We start from the raw sequence: 20,871 nt of genomic DNA, 5'->3' as shown, positions 1-20,871 counted from the left end.
ATTGCTTCGCTATCAATATCATCATCCACGAATCTTTCATCCTCGCTCAAATTAATGGGGAAATTGTTGTTTTCTCGGTCCAAATAGCTCTTGCTGCTGGAGGCTCCCATTATAAACAATGTGAGGACGTGAGGAGCCCTCACCATTGTGACGTCATCGTCTGCGACTTCCGGTAAAGACAAGGCTTTTTTTATCAGCACCAAAAGTTGCAAACTTTATCGTCTATGTTTTCTACTAAATCCTTTCAGCAAAAATATGGCAATATTGCGAAATGATCAAGTATGACACATAGAATGGACCTGCTATCCCCGTTTAAATAAGAAAATCTAATTTCAGTAGGCCTTTAAGTTTACTTCGTAATGAAAGAGAGTATCTGTCTGAAGTAAAACCTAACAGCCTAAATGCAGAACATGCCTTTAGGTATTTCCCGACAATGTCAGCAATGTGATGTCTTCTATATTTGCAGGTAACACAAATAACCATGTGACGGAATGCAAATGCATGTCGTGTTTATAAGTCACATTTCCCAAGTGCTCATTGCGTTTTGGACCTGCGCTGGTGTATGAACGTGTCCATCCATCTGTGCTCTTCCCCAGTATGACTTTGTCTTTCCTCTGAAGGCTTTCCAGACGCCTTGTGGTTTGATGTGTTTTTGCTTCTAATGAGCCAATTGTTCTTGTGTTTCACTCCCCTCAGGGAGCACCGTGTAGCTAATAGAACCAGTCTAAAATATAGCCACCGCAGTGGGAGAGATAGATGCTAACAAACAGAGGTGCGTAGAGTAGCCATAAATTGTGACGTGAATTATATTTACATAGCGCTTTCCTCTAGTGATTCAAAACTCTTTACATTGTAAAACCTAATATCTACAGTGGGGCAAAAAAGTATTTAGTCAGCCACCGATTGTGCAAGTTCTCCCACTTAAAATTATATCAGAGGTCTGTAATTTTCATCATAGGTACACTTCAACTGTGAGAGACAGAATGTGAAAAAAAAAATCCAGGAATTCACATTGTAGGAATTTTAAAGAATTTATTTGTAAATTATGGTGGAAAATAAGTATTTGGTCAACCATTCAAAGCTCTCACTAATGGAAGGAGGTTTTGGCTCACAATCTCACGATACATGGCCCCATTCATTCTTTCCTTAACACGGATCAATCGTCCTGTCCCCTTAGCAGAAAAACAGCCTCAAAACATGATGTTTCCACCCCCATGCTTCACAGTAGGTGTGGTGTTCTAGGGATGCAGCTCAGTATTCTTCCTCCTCCAAACACGACGAGTTGAGTTTATACCAAAAAGTTCTATTTTGGTTTCATCTGACCACATGACATTCTCCCAATCCTCTGCTGTATCATCCATGTATCCATTTTGGTATAAACTCAACTCGTCGTGTTTGGAGGAAGAAGAATAATGAGTTGTATCCCAAATACACCATACCCACTGTGAAGCATGGGGGTGGAAATAGTCATCCAAATGATTACTTGAGTAAGAGTAAGTATTTAGTAAAACAACTGCTCAAGTACTGAGTTACTGTTAAGTAACTTCAGATTTATTTAGTCAATTTTAATGGTACTTGCACTACAACCGTGCGTGTGTGTGACAGACAGGTATCCTACTACAGCGTGTACTATAAAAATATTGGCTTTTAATTGTCCCTTATGATGTTATATACAGGTATGTGAAATGTCCGCAAAAACGTGGAAATCCGTGTTTTTGAACAGTAATTTTGGAGTGAAATCGTCATTTTACGTTTATAATCTAAACCAGGGGTGCCCATTACGTCGATCGCGATCGACTGGTCGATCTCGGAGGGTGTGTGAGTCGATTTCAAGCCAGGCATTAAAAAATATACATAAAAATGAGCAATCATCAATCATACCAATACTTCACTTTCGTCAGTTGTTTGACATTCTCGGCACCCGAGGATCTTGTGAGATGACGCTGGCTGCTGCGAGCTCATATTTAAGAAAAAAATCACTAACAGGGCGGACGCAGAGAAACACATTTTATTTCTAGAGACTCCGTACCTACGGTCAAAACTCTAAAGACCGACTGCACAGTTCCTGTCTTCACCATAAAAGACCTGTTTCATCCTGCCTGTGCTAACAAAATAAGAGTCTCAGAAAGCTAGCGTGCACAAGCTAGCAAGCTACGGAGTTTGATGCAAATGTATTTCTCCCCCGCCCTCAGCGACCGCTTTCTCACTTGCTTGCCCACCCGCACACTCACTGACATCACTCACCTGCTGCCAGACATTAAAGGGCCACACACATATGCTACTCTCATAACAAAGTGCTTAAAAACGAGTATGCAAGTTGGACAAATGAGATGCCAAATCCAACAACTTTCATGTGGTATTGGACAGAAAGGAGGACTTTTTTTTTCCTACATTTGAAAATGCGGACGTTATCAGCACCACTGTCTAATTCCAATCAATGCAAGTCATCAGAATCAAATACACCAACTTATATTCTTGTCTTCATGAAACAAAGGAATCTATGTGTGTTAAACAAGCTTGTATTATCATTAAACACCATTAACTTGTTAACAAAAATGTCTCTTTCATAAATAAATAAATATAAATTATAAATAGGAATGAGGTAGATCTCCTCGACTTGGTCAATTGAAAAGTAGCTCGCCTGCAGAAAAAGTGTGAGCGCCCCTGATCTAAACAATTTGTAGGTACTCGCTGTTCCTCGTCTTAACACGGCAGTAAGCTGCAGGACAGGGAGACAAACAAGCACATCGAAACGCTCGCTAGTTAGCATGATCTAGCCAGTGGCGGGCCGTGCGTTTCTTACCTAGGCCTTTAATCCTACTTAGTCCACATGGACACGGCTGCAGATACTATACAGTAACACACTTGCACGCTACTAGGAATTTAATCCCCTCAACAGTGTACAAAAAGGTATATTTTTTGGAGCATTTTACATTCAATAAACCCGCTTCAGCAATTAAAACATATTGATTGATTGATTGAAACTTTTATTAGTAGATTGCACAGTACAGTCCATTGTGGTTAGAGTGTTCGCCCTGAGATCGATAGGTCGTGAGTTCAAACTGCAGCCGAGTCATACCAAAGACTTAAAAAATGGAACCCATTACCTCCCTGCTTGGCACTCAGCATCAGGGGTTGGAATTGGGGGTTAAATCACCAAAAATTATTCCTGGGCTGCTCCCCTCAGCTCCCAGGGGGTGATCAAGGGTGATGGGTTAAATTCAGAGAATAACTTCGCCACACCTAGTGTGTGTGTGTGTGTGTGTGTGTGTGTATGACAATCATTGGTACTTTAACAATATTCTGTACAATTGACCACTAAATGGTAACACCCAGATAAGTTTTTCAACTTGTTTAAGTCGGGGTCCACGTTAATCAATTCATGGTACGTGGTACTGTCAAATTAAAAGAATTGTATAAAACAAATGAAATAAAATATTTAAACACACAATTTGTTGAACCCATCCAACGCTGTATAAGCCAGCGGTACCGTCGAAAACGGTTGATTCGTGTGAAAGTGGCGGGCAAACCATTTCGCCGCCGGTGTTGTGCCAAAATGTGATTGCCTGCCAAAAGTTGATTTCCTTCGCGGAAGCGCGCACCACTCGCTAAACCTGCATTGCTTGGCTTCGTCTGTACACAGCGGATTACTCGGTCTAAGTCAAACACTTTATCTTCGTGGTGTTTCTGTGGATCTCTCTGGCTCGTATGGTTCCGGTGCCGCTTCCTGTTTTTGGAACTTGTGATTGGATACTCACAGTGAGTATCCAATCACAGCGTAAAGCCAGCTGATTATGTTTGGCCAGCAGAGAAGGACTTGCTGGCCCTGACGGCTCACCACTGGATCTAGCTAGCTTACTTGTTGTTGCCTCCATCCGCTCTACGAGCCACAACGTTGACAGCTGTCTACTTTGCTGCTAATCATATTTGGATGATTACAATCCCTAACACTGTTAGTTCTAAACCAGTTGTAGTTCTAGAGTGTTTAGTAGTAGTCAGCAAGAAGTTATAGGTATGATGTGACGGATGTAAACCAAAATCCCAAATCCGGAAGGGGGCGTGGCTACAAAATAGCGTTGCCAAATTGGAAAACTTTCTGAATTCTTTGAATGCATGTTATACAATTTTACATTATTTTTTCAATTATAATAATGTTAGTAAAATATCTACAAAAAAACTATGTGGAACATTACTTTGGACATGTAAGTGTCAAGACAGCCACGAGAGGTTAGTAGATGAGAGTAAATATACTGTAAAGGTGAAATTTAATATGGAATGCCCCCAGGCCTTTCTAAATTTTCTTTCGGGGCTTGCATGGCACCACTTTGTGCCGATTTTATTTGTCAGTTTTCCTTTTTTTTTTCCTCAAAGGATGCTCAAATGCCTGTATATAAACGAGTTAATGTCAGCATATCCACAGCTAAAATGTAAACATCTACAATTTTCTCAGGTTCAAAGTGGAATACATGTAGGCTGAAATGTAAACATCTCTACTGACACAGATGAATGACAGCGTATTATATAAAATTTCACTTACATGGTTTGTAAAGTAAAAATTGGCATTGCCTCGTGTCTGACGCCATGTTACTTTTTACAATGTGTAGTCTAATAAGTGCTGTCATGTGACTGCCAGGCTGTGTTTGATTGGTGAAATGGAGTAAAAACGCCAGTCGTGTTTACGGTTCGATTGGTGGAACAGAGTTATGTGACAGTGCCTGAATGGAAGACAATCCACCCACCCATTTCTGGCTGCTTGTCCCTCTCGGGTCGCAAGGGTGGCTGGAGCTTATCCCAGCTGCATTCAGGCGGATGGCGGGGTACAACCTGGACAAGTCGCCACCTCATCTCAGGGCCAACACAGATAGACCGACAACATTTACACACTAGGGCCAAATTCGTGTTGCCAATCAACCTATCCCCAAATGCATGTCTTTGGAGGTGGGAGGAAGCCGAATTACCTGAAGGGAACCCACACAGTCATGGGGAGAACATGCAAACTCCACACAAAAACACTTTGAGCCCGAGGATCAAACCCAGGACCTTATTGTGAGGCACACGCACTAACCCCTGTTCTAGCGTGCTGCCCTTCCGATGAAAGACGTCTCTCCAAAATAATACATTTTCGCAAGCAGTAATCAATAGATTATGAATAAATATCATAATGATATAAATAAATGCACCGATCGGAATTAAACTCAATGTAACTGAGTAGAACTAGCAAATCTTGTAGACAAAAAGTACTTAAGTAAAAGTAAAAAGTATGCTGCATTAGAACTACAATTTATACAAAAAGTTACTTAAATGAATGAAGCACAACTCCAGCTAAAAAAAAAAAAAAAAAATTATCAGAATGTGTTAATGGCAGTTTTTGACAGTGCATTATTTTTCTGTCAGACTGTAGTTATTCAAAAGCTATTTGCAACTGCAGTGGAAAATGTATGCCATCTCCTGTGGCCTTACTCTGTGAGTGTGTTTTGATGGATACATTCCATTTCTCTTGGTTGGTCCAAGCTACAGAAATATTACTAAGGGTAGATAGAAGCAGAATCACTCCATCTTGATAGTGCTCTTTCACAGAAAGGTATTGGTATTATGCGTGTGCGTGCAGTTTGGTATTGATACAACCTGTGTTGCTGTTCCTGATTAATTGACATGGCATTTGGCTGTGCTTGCTAAATGCCACATCCCATGCTGCGTGCTTGTCCATAGCAGGCCTTCGTCCCCCCTTTTGTCTCTCCCCAGCATCCACCTCTTCATCAAAAGGTTCTATGTGATTTATAAAAGTGAGATCTCTTTTGATGTCCATTCTCTTGACAGTTTGTTCTGGTGGGTTAGCAGCACCTGAGCTTTAGTCTCATCCGTAGTTCAAAAGAAGCTTAAGGTTATGTCCTTCAGTTTAGTTCACAGTAGAAGTGTAATGATGAGAGCGGGGAAAGCACTCTACCTTCATGCATACATGTCCCCAAAGACCCAATTTAGGTTTGTCTCTATCTCTGAGAGGGGGGGGGGTGAGTATGGAGAATTAGCTTTCATTCCAGAGTGAATGAGTTTGGCCTATCTTAATGAGGTTTGCCGTGTCAGAGGAAATACTTCACAGCCTGCATGCTAAACAGGCAGAAATTGGACCGGAGTATTAGCGCCCAAGTTACAAGAATACAATCTCTCACACCAGTCGTAATTCCAATTCATGCAGTGCCATGCAATTACCCTCGTACACAATTTTATCTTGTCACTTCCAAATGAGAATAAAAGACCAAGCGGAATAGGGAGGTAGTGTTTTGTATATTTTCTATTTGGGGGGGCAGAAAAACTAATTCCAGAATCTAATTAACTGCAGAAAAACACGCCACCAGTTAGGTTGGGGATATCCAGAGTAGTTATGCAAATGAACCTGCCAATTGCAGGATGTCATTTGATGGAATCTCATTCTGGATGGTGCCAGGCCTGATGGAGAGATTACTCAGGCGTATCTGAGCGCAGGCAAACGGGAAGCAATGAGCCCCGTAATTTATTGTGTTGGTATTTCTCTTGTTTGACTTCAGACAGCTCATTAAGGGGCGAGTTGTCACACAGCCGTACAGAAAGACGGACTTTAATAAGCAACCTTCTGCTCTGTCAGCATCAGCTCTTTCCCCGCCCTATGCGGTGACGTCCTTAAAATACATCGCCCAATGAGATGTTGCACAATTCATCATCTTGCGCCCTCTCCCGGGGAAGGAGTTATTATTTCATCCTTCCACTTGTCATTAGTCTGCTTGCAGGGCTGCTTCAGGGCAGCTATTCAGACTTGGCCACTGGGTAGAAATAAGATGAGGCAGTTTTAAGTGGGCTTTAAAGTGTCACTCTGCAGAGCCTGGTAAACGGCGTGCATATGCTCAGTGACTAACGCCCCATAAAACATCTTCATTTTTGCTCTTGATATGTAGTATCTAGGATTACAGTGGTAAAAATATTAGGACAGCTCCCTGCTGCTGTTATTGATGTTCCATTCTGGTGTCATTCATCTAGCTTAAACCATGCCACCTCCCCTCTGCATAAGTTTTGCTCGCAAATGCACATATAGTAGCTACACAAAAGAGAAGAAAAGTCCAATCTGGCACAAACAAACCATTAATTATTGAGAACACCAAACATGCATGCTTGCTAATTTACATATCTGTATAAAGTCTTGTGATTTACAAATCAGGCCCTTCAGTTTCACCACTGACTTAAGGATTTGCATTTCAGTACACTTGAAACTGCAATGGAATGCTTGTGTTTTGACATAGTTCAAAGCCGTTCTTAGAATTAGGGGTGAAACGATTCATCAACATACTGATTTTATATTCCTTAGATTTACCTACATCAGGGGTCAGCAACCTTTACCACTCAAAGAGCCATTTTGACCGGTTTCACAAAATAAAGAAGACAGTGGGAGCCGTAACCATTCTCGCGAATATCTGCTGATGGTCACGTAGTTAACAATAATATGGGTGTGTTATGAAGTCACTGCCTTTGACGCCTTCTACCACATGTGCAAACAGCTTGCCAGACCAGCAACATGTTGTATGTGGCTTCCGGAGATGCACGTAAACGACTGCAAGGCATATTTGTTCAACAGCCATACAGGTTACACTGAAGGTTGTGATATAAACAACTTTAACACTCTTACTAATATGCGCCACACTGTGAACCCACACCAAACCAGAATGACAAACACCTTTCGGGAGAACATCCGCACTGTAACACATTATAAACGCAACATAACAATTACCCAGAATCCCATGCATCCATGACTCTTACCAACATATTTGGTTTCATCTGACCACATGACATTCTCCCTATCTTCTGCTCTATCATCCATGTATCCATTTTGGTATACACTCAACTCGTCGTGTTTGGAGGAAAAAGAATACTGAGTTGCATCCCAAGAACACCATACCTACTGTGAAGCATGGGGGTGGAAACATCATGCTTTGGGGCTGTTTTTCTGCTAAGGGGACAGGACGATTGATCCGTGTTAAGGAAAGAATAAATGGGGCCATGTATCGTGAGATTTTGAGCCAAAATCCCCATCAGTGAGAGCTTTGAATGGTTGACCAAATACTTATTTTCCACCATAATTTACAAATAAATTCTTTAAAATTCCCACAATGTGAATTCCTGGATTTTTTTTCACATTCTGTTTCTCACAGTTGAAGTGTACCTATGATGAAAATTACAGACCCCTGTCCTCATTTTAAGTGGGAGAACTTGCACAATCGGTGGCTGACTAACTACTTTTTTGCCCCACTGTATATATAAACAAATCCAGACCGATGTTCTTGTAGTTTTAGTGTGTAATTGTCAGTCCCAGTGATTTACCTCCCCAGACGCTATAAACTGATTACCAATGTATTTGTGCTGAAAACACTGGGGTGCCTTGTTATACAAGCCCACAAGTGCGTCTTATTTATAATGTTTGGCAGACATTACGCTGAACACTGTACATTAGGAATGCAAATAACACAGCGTCAAAGAGAGTTCAGCTAATTATCTGGAGATATGCTGGCTCTTGGCCCAAAGCGCCTTAAAATCCTTGAGATCGCAGACCTCTCGGGAAGAAGGGTGAGTAATTTGTGTAATGGTGGGTGCTCCTTGATTTGTGGATCCCACTGTTTGCAAGAAGTTCTTCAATTGTGGTCCTTCTGCGGCTTACTTGAACAGACTGGTGGATTCAACCAAATACAATCAATTTGTCAGCTTTATTTTTAGGGGCCCTTTGATGATTATAATCCATATTTAAAAGACTTTATTGTGGTCCAGACAATACGCATTGAATATGATCTGGAGTAAATCATGCGTAAATTTTGCTCCATGTATTTAAAACACTTCCTTGTGGTCCAGAAAGTACGTATTGGATATGATCTGGATTAAATTTTGCTCCTGTCCGAACGATGGTTGATTGGGGAGGCATTCCCAGATTGCGAATAAAAACATGCCCTACCCTCTCCAAAAGTATCATAAATCATCTTATACTGTACACTGTGTAAATATAAATCTTTAAGTATTTTTTTTCCCAGACAGGTTAAAAAAAAAAACTTCATAAACATTATGTAGATTCACCTGGTCACAACATAAGGTACACCTGCACACTCGTCAATTGATTCAGACTCAGCATTAAAAAATGCTTATAGCAGCATTTGTTACTGATAGTTGCACGTTGGTCTTTAATATGCATATTCCAAGATTGGATGAAAATATTTTTAAACAATGGTCTGATCAGGTCTTATAAATATACAAAAGTATTATTCCCTCCAGTGTATTTTGTCATACGAAAGTCTTCACTCATGTTTATTTTCAGTTCTCCTGGGAATATAAAAAAAAACACAATTGAGTGGGACTGCCCGTGGACAAAAACCAACCTCTAGACTAGAAGATTTGCGGCCATGTCGTCATTTCGCTCTCAATGCATTTAATCCAACACAGTTGCTCAAAGAGTTTAAAGGTGCTGCAAGATTCTAAGGAAAATAAAACCAAATAGTGAGAACACAATGTTCTTTCAGCAGGAATCTAAATGTTCTTCATAAGCATCTGAAATCCTCTCCTACGAAGGTCAAAAGCAGAATATGCCACTCGATTGCTCAGACGTAAACACTACACTGCACTGTAACATGAGTACTACTTGAAGCGTCTTGTATTTTTTGTATAGCTTTAGAATTTATAAAGCATGCCACAGTAGTTGATGCCAATATCCACAGTTATTGATGCTGGAATGTTTTTATATACAAGGCAATTGAAAAGATGAGCTCTGTTTACAACAAATGCTTTCACTCCCGCTCTGTACAAATCAATTGCAGCACAGACAGCGATTTAAGCCCCATGGTTATTGGAACACGTCTTGGATTTTCTTCATGTGGAGAAAGTTTTCATTCTTAACATCCTCGCTAAAAAAGTGGTTAGAGGCTAAACAAAGGTTGTGTTTCATTGACAATGTCGAGGAAATCCTGAAAACAGTGGGTGACAATCATTTACGATCAATGTTGTTCTCCCTTGATAATCACTGGAAGAGAAACATGCTTCCAAATTTTTCCAATGGCTGATGATCAAACCACTTGAGGTCCTTCAAAGAGACTGTCACGGAAAATGTTCCATTTCCAATTACAAGACATCACTGTCATCTAATGCTGACAATTGTTTCGGAAGAGTGCACAATAAATCCCTAGGTGGTTTTCTAATCCAGTGAGATATGATGTTTGTGTAGATTTTAATTGCAGTCATTCCTCTACAACACAGTAAAACTTTTTATACAACACAATTTACTATTGTACCCCAGTAAAGGTTAAACTAATAAACTGTCCCAAGTGTTCAGAGGCCATGAGATACTGTAGATGCTTGTGATTCAACTAGAGCAAATACACAAGGCTGGACTCAATACACAATGCATTTGCAAGGCTGATCATGCTTAGTTTGGATTCACACAATCAGAGAAGTATGAAACTATTTAATTGTGTTTGAATTGTCAAGCAATTTGGACTAGGATTTTCTTTTTTGAGCTTGTAAACTTAGTGCTTCTTTAGTTCTTGGTTGAAGTTTTCTGTGTTATGGTCAGGATTGTCCAATGTTTTTTGCATGTGTCCTTTTTTTTATCCCACTTTCTCTCATTACCTTTACTTGGTCTTGTCACCCATGCACTCCTGTGTTTGCCAGTCAACACCTTCACGATCCCTGCATTTTTCCCCAAGTGTGTCTCTCTTAGTAATTATACCTTGTTTATATAGTTATCCTGGTTTTGGCAGTTTAGTGTCTGGTCGGTCTTTGGACTGATAAATCAATAATCTCTAGATATATTACTTTTTTGTAATGTAGGTTATGTTAAAGCATATGTTAAAACACCCTTTACAAGGCATGTATATGTAAACATGACATGTGGGATATATAACATGATAAATAAGCACAGAATATTTTGTACACTGATGGAACAATATGTGATGTGCATCGTTTGCCTGGATGTACACATGTCTAAGTATTTAGCTTATGCGTCAGTTGACTTATTTTAAACACATTTTAGTTAGTCACAAAGTTAAGCACAACAAACCTACTTTTAGAACATAGTTAACTTTACCTATTCCTAAAAATCCATGCAATTTACAAACTCTGTTTCCATATGAGTTGGGAAATTGTGTTAGATGTAAATATAAACGGAATACAATGATTTGCAAATCCTTTTCAACCCATATTCAATTGAATGCACTACAAAGACAAGATATTTGATGTTTCAAACTCATAAACTTTATTTTTTTTTGCAAATAATTAACTTTGAATTTCATGGCTGCAACATGTGCCAAAGTAGTTGGGAAAGGGCATGTTCACCACTGTGTTACATCACTTTTTCTTTTAACAACACTCAATAAACGTTTGGGAACTGAGGAAACTAATTGTTGAAGCTTTGAAAGTGGAATTCTTTCCCATTCTTGTTTTATGTAAAGCTTCAGTCGTTCAACAGTCCGGGATCCCCGCTGTCTTATTTTAGGCTTCATAATGCTCCACACATTTTCAATGGGAGACTGGTCTGGATTGCAGGCGGCCCAGGAAAGTACCCGCACTCTTTTACTACAAAGCCACGCTGTTGTTACACGTGGCTTGGCATTGTCTTGCTGAAATAAGCAGGGGCGTCCATGATAACGTTGCTTGGATGACAACATATTTTGCTCCAATACTTGCATGGACCTTTCAGCATTAATGGTGCCGTTACAGATGTGTAAGTTACCCATGCCTTGGGCACTACTGCACCCCCATACTATCACAGATGCTGGCTTTTGAACCTTGCGCCTTTAACAATCCGAATGATTATTTTCCTCTTTGTTCTGGAGGACACCACGTCCTCTGTTTCCAAATATAATTTGAAATGTGGACTCGTCAGACCACAAAACACTTTTTCACTTTGCATCAGTCCATCTTAGTTGAGCTCGGGCCCAGAAAAGTTTGGTAAATGGGTTTGGCTTTGCATAGTAGAGTTTTAACTTGCACTTACAGATGTAGCGACCAACTGTAGTTACTGACAGTGGTTTTATGAAGTGTTCCTGAGCCCATGTGGGGATATCCTTTACACACTAATGTCGGTTTTTGATGCTGTACCGCCTGAGGGATCAAAGGTCCGTAATATCATCGCATACATGCAGTGATTTCTCCGGATTCTCTGAACCTTTTGATGATTTTACGGACCGTAGATGGTAAAATCCCTAAATTCCTTGCAATAGGTCGTTGAGAAATGTTGTTCTAAAACTGTTCGACAATTTGCTTACAAAGTGGTGACCCTCACCCCATCTTTGTTTGTGAATTACTTAGCATTTCATGGAAGCTGTTATGTTCCATATAAGTGTTTGATGAGCATTCCTCAACTTTATCAGTATTTATTGCCACCTTTCCCAACTTCTTTGTCACGTGTAGCTGGCATAAATTTCTGAAGTAAATAATTCTTTGCAAAAAAATAAAAATAAAGTTTATGAGTTTGAACATCAAATATCTTGTCTTTGTAGTGCATTCAAATGAATATGGATTAAAAAGGATTTGCAAATCATTGTATTCCGTTTATATTTACATCTAAATCAATTTCCCAACTCATATGGAAACGGGGTTTGTACACACAGTGGGTATGGTAAGTATTCAGACCTCTTTAGATTTTTTGCTCTTTGTTTCATTGAAGACATTTGCTAAAATAAAAAAAAACATGAATTTATTTCTCATTAATGAACACCCAGCATCCGAGCTTGACAAAAAAACCCCAAAAAACAGAAATGTAGATTTTTTTTGCAGATTTATTAAAAAAACTCAAAAATCAAATGTTCATGACCCTTTGCTCATACATTGCAGATGTACCTTTGGTAGACATGACAGCCTCCAATACTTCTTAATACAATGCCACAAAATTGGCACACACATCTTTGGACATTTTTGCCCATTCCTCTTTTCGCTTTAGTTTTTGCAGCACCTATCAAGCTCCATCAGAGTGTGTGGGAAGCAATGGTTTTCATCCAGCATGTCTCTGTATATTGCTGCATTTATCTTTCCCTCTATCCTATTAGTCTCCCAGTTCCTGCCACTGAAAAACATCCACACATCATGATGCTGCCACCACCTCGATCTGAGAGTCTTTTAGGTGCATTTTTGGAAACATTTTACGAAGAAGTCTGGCCGCTGTTCTATACAGGCCTGATTGGTGGATTTCTGCAGAGATGAATGTCCTTCTGGAGGGTTCTTCTCTTCACAAAGACAATCGGGTTCTTGGTCACCTCCCTGACTAGACTAAGACGAATGGAGCAATGTACTGCGACATCCCGAATGAAAAAAAATGCTTCCCATCAACCAGATGTAGCTTCAAAGGTGCTGCAAAAAGGAATGGGCAAAACTGCCCAAAGATAGCTGGTATTGAATTCAATAAGACTTGAGGCTGTAATTTCTGCTAACGGTGCATCAACAAAGAATTGAGCAATTAAATACGCTTGTTTGCTTGCCAAGTGCGAGCAACCAGACGCGACGTTACATTCAACAAATGTATCGAAATGTAGTACTGTTCAGTTTTGCGTAAATCCGACGGAATGGGTACATATAAAAAGGCAGATTTTGGGATCCATCCTTATTTAGTACTACATCTGCATTATGACAACTATGGGCAGCATTAAAGACCTACTGAAACCCACTACTACCGACCACACAGTCTGATAGTTTATATACCAATAATGAAATATTAACATTGCAACACATGCCAATACGGCCAGTTTAGTTTACTAAATTGCAATTTTAAATTTCCTGCGAGGTATACTGTTGAAAATGTCGCGGAATGATGACTCGTATGATGACACGTGCGCATGACGTCACCGGTCGTAGCGGACATGTTATCCCAGCACCGATCACGGCTAAAAGTCGTCTGCTTTAATCGCGTAATTACACAGTATTTTGGACATCTGTGTTGCTGAATCTTTTGCAATTTGTTCAATTAATAATGGAGACTATAAAGAAGAATGCTGTTGGTGAAAAGGGGTGGATTGCAACTGCCTTTAGCAACCAAAACACAGCCGGTGTTTCTTTGTTTGTTGTGAAGCTTTAATATGGAACAGAGTGCTCAAGCGAACATTTTTCTCTACCACATGTCAACCAGGAAGTTTTTGGATGAGAAAATTGTGATATTAAGTCTGCTTTCACCGGAGACTTGAGCGGAGTTTGCGTCCTCCTGCAGCAACTGTCAAAAAGGCAGCAGTGACTTTCTTGGCTTTTCCATATGGGTTCCTTCAGAGACACTGGCGGTCACCGCAGCCCTCCGACTTTCAGGTATGACTATATAATCTCACTAAAACACTAGTAACACAATAAGCAAATAAGGGATTTTCCAGAATTATCCTAGTAAATGTGTCGAATAACATCTGAATCGCTCCCACTGCCGTCACCTTTTTTTTTTCTAGTGCTTTACTCTAACTTTCCTTATCCACGAATCTTTCATCCTCACTCGAATTAATGGGAAAATCTTCGCTTCTTCAGTCCGAATTGCTCTTGCTGCTGGTGGCTATGATTATAAACAATGTGAGGATGTGAGGAGCTCCACAACCCGTACGTCACGCGCACATCGTCTGCTACTTCCGGTACAGGCAAGGCTTTTTTTATTAGTGACCAAAAGTTGCAAACTTTATCGTCGATATTCTGTACTAAATCCTTTCAGCAAAAATTTGGCAATATCGCGAAATTATCAAGTATGACACACAGAATGGACCTGCTATCCCCGTTTAAATAAGAAAATCTCATTTCAGTAGGCCGTTAATGAGTTGTAAGAGACCATTTAACAAAACATCCCCCTCATTCCCTTTAAAACATAATAACAAACTAATTATTACATTGATAATTTCAAGGAAATTTTGTCAAATCCATGACATTTTGAAAGCTTCAAGAAGAAGAGCTCTACATATCTTGACTCTTTTAAAAATGTTACACACAAGGAGTAGTTGGATCAATGTAGTGGCGAGCGAGAACATTTGTGACCATGAGCCAATAACAAAGAATAATTGGAGCAGCGAGAGAGACTGTGTGAGGAGTATAATACAGTATACTTCATCTGCACCACTCCTTATGCAGCCAGCTGGCAAGGGAATATTTTATCAGCCTGGCACGGTTGGTACAGAAAAGGAACAAATTCATTTGTAACCACACACTCCCAGTCAAGGACACAATCTCAGCACGATGGAATGCCGTTGTCTTTCTACGCCATCATTTCTGGTTATGTATGCACCTGCTTCTTTATTATTATAAAATGCTTCTGGGCAAGGTCTCACTCAGTTCTAGTCCCCCCAAAAAACTCAACATATAATCCTCAAGGCTTTTATTGTGTCTGTAAAAACCCAAGTAATTGTTTTAATATTTTTCTCCCATGTCTCCTCATTACATTTTTTCACTCCATCTGAGACTTTTGTTCATATCCGGGATTTGGAATACATCTGTTGATCTATTCTAAATCCAATTGAAAGCAGGCGGGACGTTGCTTCTGAAAAGCGTGTGAGCAAAGGAGTGGGAGCATAAATAATCCATGTGCCTAAGTAGTGTCACTGGGATGCTGTGTTGGCATGTCGGCCCCACTCACTAAAAACAAGACTGTCTCGGGGGCTTTGTCTGGAATCCAGCATATTCGAAAAGTTGGATGACTGGTTTTTAGAAGCAGCCCCTTGGCCTCAAACATTATCTGCTATGCATCAAGATAAATACATACTTTGCCTCAAGGAGGTTATGATCTACCTTCAATTGAGGAAGAAGAAAATGTATTGTTCCTGTGAATCTGCATAGCAGTAGAATATGGTGTAGAATTTTTATGGTCGTAATCTCTTTTTCAGTGACACAACTTCAGTTTGGCCAAGCTGACGGATAAATGATTCATTGTAGGCTTTGTAATTGAAAACACTGAGCGGGGGTTGACAATTAATCTTTTTCCACCCCAGTCGCAAATTTCCATGGAGAAATGCCACAAAATTCAGATAATAGATTAGAGGGATGTTGTTCGGATGGCAAGGGAGGAGAGGCGAGGAGTTCTCCATCACTAATCTCTCTCGCGGTGACTGCATCTAAATAACCTGCAGAAAAGGATGAACAGTTGCATCCATCATGGGAGTACCATTGAGGACATTGACTGATGCCTTGGCGTGTCAATTTGCCTCTCCCTTCCTGGTCAGGGTTAGGAGGTGACACCTGTACCCCGGAGAAATATCTGGGATACAACAATCAGGACGTTTCTCTTACCTCATTGGGAGTGATTCAAGGAACACGCCTTGTCCTTCTGTGTGATTTTGACATGTCCTTTTCCTCTTGGTATCATCTTGGTTATAGGATTATCTATCTTGATTTATTGGGTTTGCTTCGTCGAAAACGAGTTTTGTGGATTTGCGTGCATGTGGATACATTTCTGCATTACTGTTGCCTCGGACTCAAACGCCTGGGTGGACGGAGGGGCAAAGGAAATCAGGTGAAATCAGAGCAAAATGCTGCCTCCATGTGCTTTTTTTCGCCTGTAGAAATTAGGGCTGCAAATCTTTGGGTGTCCCACGATTCAATTCAATATCGATTCCTTGGGTCACGATTCGCTTCAAAATCGATTTTTTTTTTTATTCAAGACGATTCTCGATTCAAAAACGATTTTTTTCCCAATTTAAAAGGGTTTTCTATTCATTCAACACATAGGATTTCAGCAGGATCTTCCCCAGTCTGCTGACATGCAAGCAGAGTAGTAGATTTTTGTAAACAGCTTTTATAATTGTAAAGGACAATGTTTTATCAACTGATTGCAATAATGCAAATTTGTTTTAACTATTAAACGAACCAAAAATATGACTTATTTTATCTTTGTGAAAACATTGGACACAGTGTGTTTTCAAGCTTATGAGATGTGATGCAAGTGTAAGCCATTGTGACACTAAAATTTTTATAAATGTCTAATGATAATGTCAATGAGGGATTTTTAATCACTGCTATGCTGAAATTATTACTAATATTGAAACTGTTGTTGATTATATTCATTTTTGGTTAACTTCTTTTGGTTTGTTCTGTGTCGTGTTTGTGTTTCCTCTCAATTGCTCTGTTTATTGCAGTTCTGAGTGTTGCTGGGTCAGGTTTGGTTTTGGAATTGGATTGCATTGTTATGGTATTACTGTGTATTGTTTTGTTGGATTGATAAAAAAACAAAAAACAAACAAAACAAAAAATCGACTTTTTAAAAATGCGAATCGATTCTGAATCGCACAACGTGAGAATCGTGATTCAAATTGAAATACATTTTTTCCCACACCCCTAGTAGAAATAGTTCCTAAAATGGTCTTTCATAGAGGGTAATAATGTCAAAACAACCAAAAAAGCAGAGGAATGTGGCTGCTGTTACACTTTTGCAGTGAGCACTTTGTAAATGTGTGTATGAACTAGGGATGCATCTAACGATTATTTCTTAAAGAGATTAATCGATTGATTATTTTTTGATTCATTAAATTATCTGTAGATTTAATTTCCCTTTGTGTCAAACTGTTTATAGTGCGTCTGCCTCACAATACGAAGGTCCGGAGTAGTCCTGGGTTCAATCCCAGCCTCTGGATCTTTCTGTGTGGAGTTTGCATGTCCTACCCGTGAATGTGTGGGTTCCCTCCAGGCACTCCGGCTTCTTCCCACCTCCAAAGACATGCACCTGGGGATAGGTTGATTGGCAACACTAAATTGGCCCTATTGTGTGAATGTGGGTGTGAATGTTGTCTTGTCTATTTGTGTTGGCCCTGCGATGAGGTGGCGACCTGTTCAGGGTGTACCTTGCCTTCCGCCCGATTGTAGCTGAGATAGGCACCAGCGCCCCCCGCGACCCCAAAGGGAATAAGCGTTAGAAGATGGATGGATGGATGGATCTTGTCATGCCTAAATAAAAACTAATCCTTGTGTATTAGCAATATGTTTTTAAAAAATGTCACAAAAAACAGGTAAAAATGTATTTATACACACCAGATACAAAATGAGTGGAGCATATTTAAATGTTATCCACATTATTCACATCCAAATTCTATTTTAAACTTGCAAGCCATAACCGCCTTCATTCTTTTTAGACAATCACTCTATCTGCACACACTGTTTTTCACATCTTTGTGCAGATACAGAAGTACTGTAGATGTTTTTATCGGTTTGCTCAATTCGGAAGAACCCACATAAGGGCAAGGAAAACTCACACCCAGTGGGCAAGGAGAACTCACGCCCAGTGGGACGGCAGTGACGATGACTATGAGAACCTTGGAGAGGACCTCAAATGTCCTCTTTCGGTCCCCCAGGGGACTGAAAGCAATGGATGTCGAGCGGGTCTAACATGATACTGTGGAAGTTCAATCCATAGTGGCTCCAACACAGCCGCGAGAGTTCAGTTCAAAGCGGATCCAAGACAGCAGCGAGAGTCCTGTCCACAGGAAACCATCCCAAGCGGAGTCGGATCGGCAGCGTAGAGATGTCCCCAACCGATACACAGGCGAGCGGTCCATCTTGGGTCCCGACGAGCGGTCCATCCTGGGTCCTGGCTCCGAACAGTCAGTACTTCATCCATGGCCATCGGACCGGACCCCTTCTACAAGGGAGGGCCGGACAGAGGAGAAAGAGAAAAGAAGCGGCAGATCAACTGGTCTAAAAACGAGGTCTATTTAAAGGCTAGCGTATACAAATGAGTTTTAAGGTAAGACTTAAATGCTTCTACTGAGGTAGCATCTTGAACTGTTACCGGGAGGGCATTCCAGAGTACTGGAGCCCGAACGGAAAACGCTCTATAGCCCGCAGACTTTTTTGGGGCTTTAGGAATCATTAATAAGCCGGTGTCCTTTGAACACAGATTTCTTGACGGGACATATGGTACAATACAATCGGCAAGATAGGAAAAGTTAACCATTTAGCTAAATCTAAAAATTGGCTGTTACGATGTTTGCTAATGTTTTTTTCAATTAGTTTGAGTGTGATTGTTGTCTGTCTATCTGTGTTGGCCCTGCGATGAGATGGCGACTTGTCCAGGGTGTACCCCGCCTACCGCCCGAATGCAGCTGAGATAAGCTCCAGCCCCACCCCCCTTCACCTCCCCCCAACTCTGCGACCCCGTAAGGGACAAGCAGTTTAAAATGGATGGATGGATGGATGGAAAGTTTACACCAGAGAATCTCCTGGTGTTTTTAGTTAGTTTAACCATTTTGTTTTCCAATGTTAAAGTTAAAGTACCATTGATTGTCACACATACACTAGGTGTGGTGAAATCTGTCCTCTGCATTTGACCCATCCCCTTGTTCACCCCCCGGAGGTGAGGAGAGCAGTGGGCAGCAGCGGTGCCGCGCCCGGTAATCATTTTTGGTGATTTAACCCCCAATTCCAACCCTTGACGCTGAGTGCCAAGCAGGGAGGTATTCGGTTCCATTTTTATAGTTTTTGGTACGACTCGGCCGGGGTTTGAACTCCCAACCTACCGATCTCAGGGGGGATACTCTAACCACTAGGTCAGTGTTTTTCAACCTTTTTTGAGCCAAGGCACATTCTTTGCTTTGAAAAAATGCGGAAGCACACCACCAGCAGAAATCATTAAAAAACAAAACTCAGTTGACAGTAAAAAGTCGTTGTCGCAATTGTTGGATATGACTTTAAACCATAACCAAGCATGCATCGATATAGCTCTTTTATCAAAGTAGGTGTACTGTCACCACCTGTCACATCACACCCTGACTTTTTTGCATTTTTCCTGTGTGTAGTGTTTTAGTTCTTGTCTTGCGCTCCTATTTCGGTGGCTTTTCCTCTTTTGATGGTATTTTCCTGTGGCAGTTTCATGTCTTTTTTGGAGCGATATTTCCCGCGTCTACTTTGATTTAGCAATCAAGAATGTTTCAGTTTTTTTTTCATCTTTCTTTGTGGGGACATTGTTGATTGTCATGTTCGGATGTACATTGTGGACGCCGTCTTTGCTCCACACTAAGTCTTTGCTGTTGTCCAGCATTCTGTTTTTGTTTACTTTGCAATCAGTTGAGTTTTAGTTTCGTTTTGCATAGCTGTCCCTAAGCTTCAATGCCTTTTCTTAGGGGCACTCACCTTTTTTTTATTTTTAGTTTAAGCATTAGATACCTTTTTACCTGCACGCTGCCTCCCACTGTTTCCGACATCTACAAAAGCTACCTGCTGCCACCTACTGATATGAAAGAGTATTACACGGTTACTCTGCCGAGCTCTAGACAGCACCGACACTCAACAACAACACATCATTTGCAGACTGTGATTACTGGTTTGCAAAAAATATTTTTAACCCAAATAGGTGAATTTAGATATTCTCCCACGGCACACCAGACTGTATCTCACGGCACACTATAAACACTGCACTAGGCCACTGAGTGAAAGAGCAGTGATTGAAGTCATATACTTAAAATTTATTCTGGACCTCTGATTTTACTTTGTATTTTTTCTCTGTATGGATGCGAAATGGTCTTAAATTATTTTCAACATGGTCTTAAAAAAAAGTCTTAAAAAGTATTAAATTTGACACGTTGAAACCTGCAGAGACCCAGTGAAAATCAGACCTCGGCGGGCGTTCCAGTTCAAACTTTCCACTAGAAACTCGAAAATTCTGACTGCCCTAGTACAAATGGAACGCACCAATAGACCCGCTGTGCAGCTTCCTGGCCTCAGAGGTGCCAGTCTGATGGATATTATGTGTGTGCCAGGCTGTGCGAGTCTTTCCTCCCCGCACCCCTGCACCACTAAGATGGATCCCTCATTACCTCCCATTTCTTTCTTTCGATCCCCTGTGTGCCTCTGCCTTTATCATCGTGTGAATAGTTGAATCCCACTGGCTCCAACAGATGGCCAGACAAAAGTAAGCATCTCACGAGATAGAAAGCTAAA

At 40.6% G+C, this 20,871-nt stretch overlaps 1 protein-coding gene across 3 annotated transcripts in view; it reads left to right on the top strand.

The window, feature by feature from the left end:
• The window catches only part of sulf2a (sulfatase 2a), a 264,808-nt gene that overhangs the window by 6,172 nt on the left and 237,765 nt on the right, over positions 1-20,871 (top strand). The gene's annotated exons all lie outside the window — the stretch shown is intronic.

This window comes from Nerophis ophidion, linkage group LG16 (assembly GCF_033978795.1).
Source record: "Nerophis ophidion isolate RoL-2023_Sa linkage group LG16, RoL_Noph_v1.0, whole genome shotgun sequence".
Classification (NCBI taxonomy): domain Eukaryota; kingdom Metazoa; phylum Chordata; class Actinopteri; order Syngnathiformes; family Syngnathidae; genus Nerophis; species Nerophis ophidion.
Note: the sequence above shows the minus strand (reverse complement) of the source record. Positions and strands in the feature narration are given on the sequence as shown.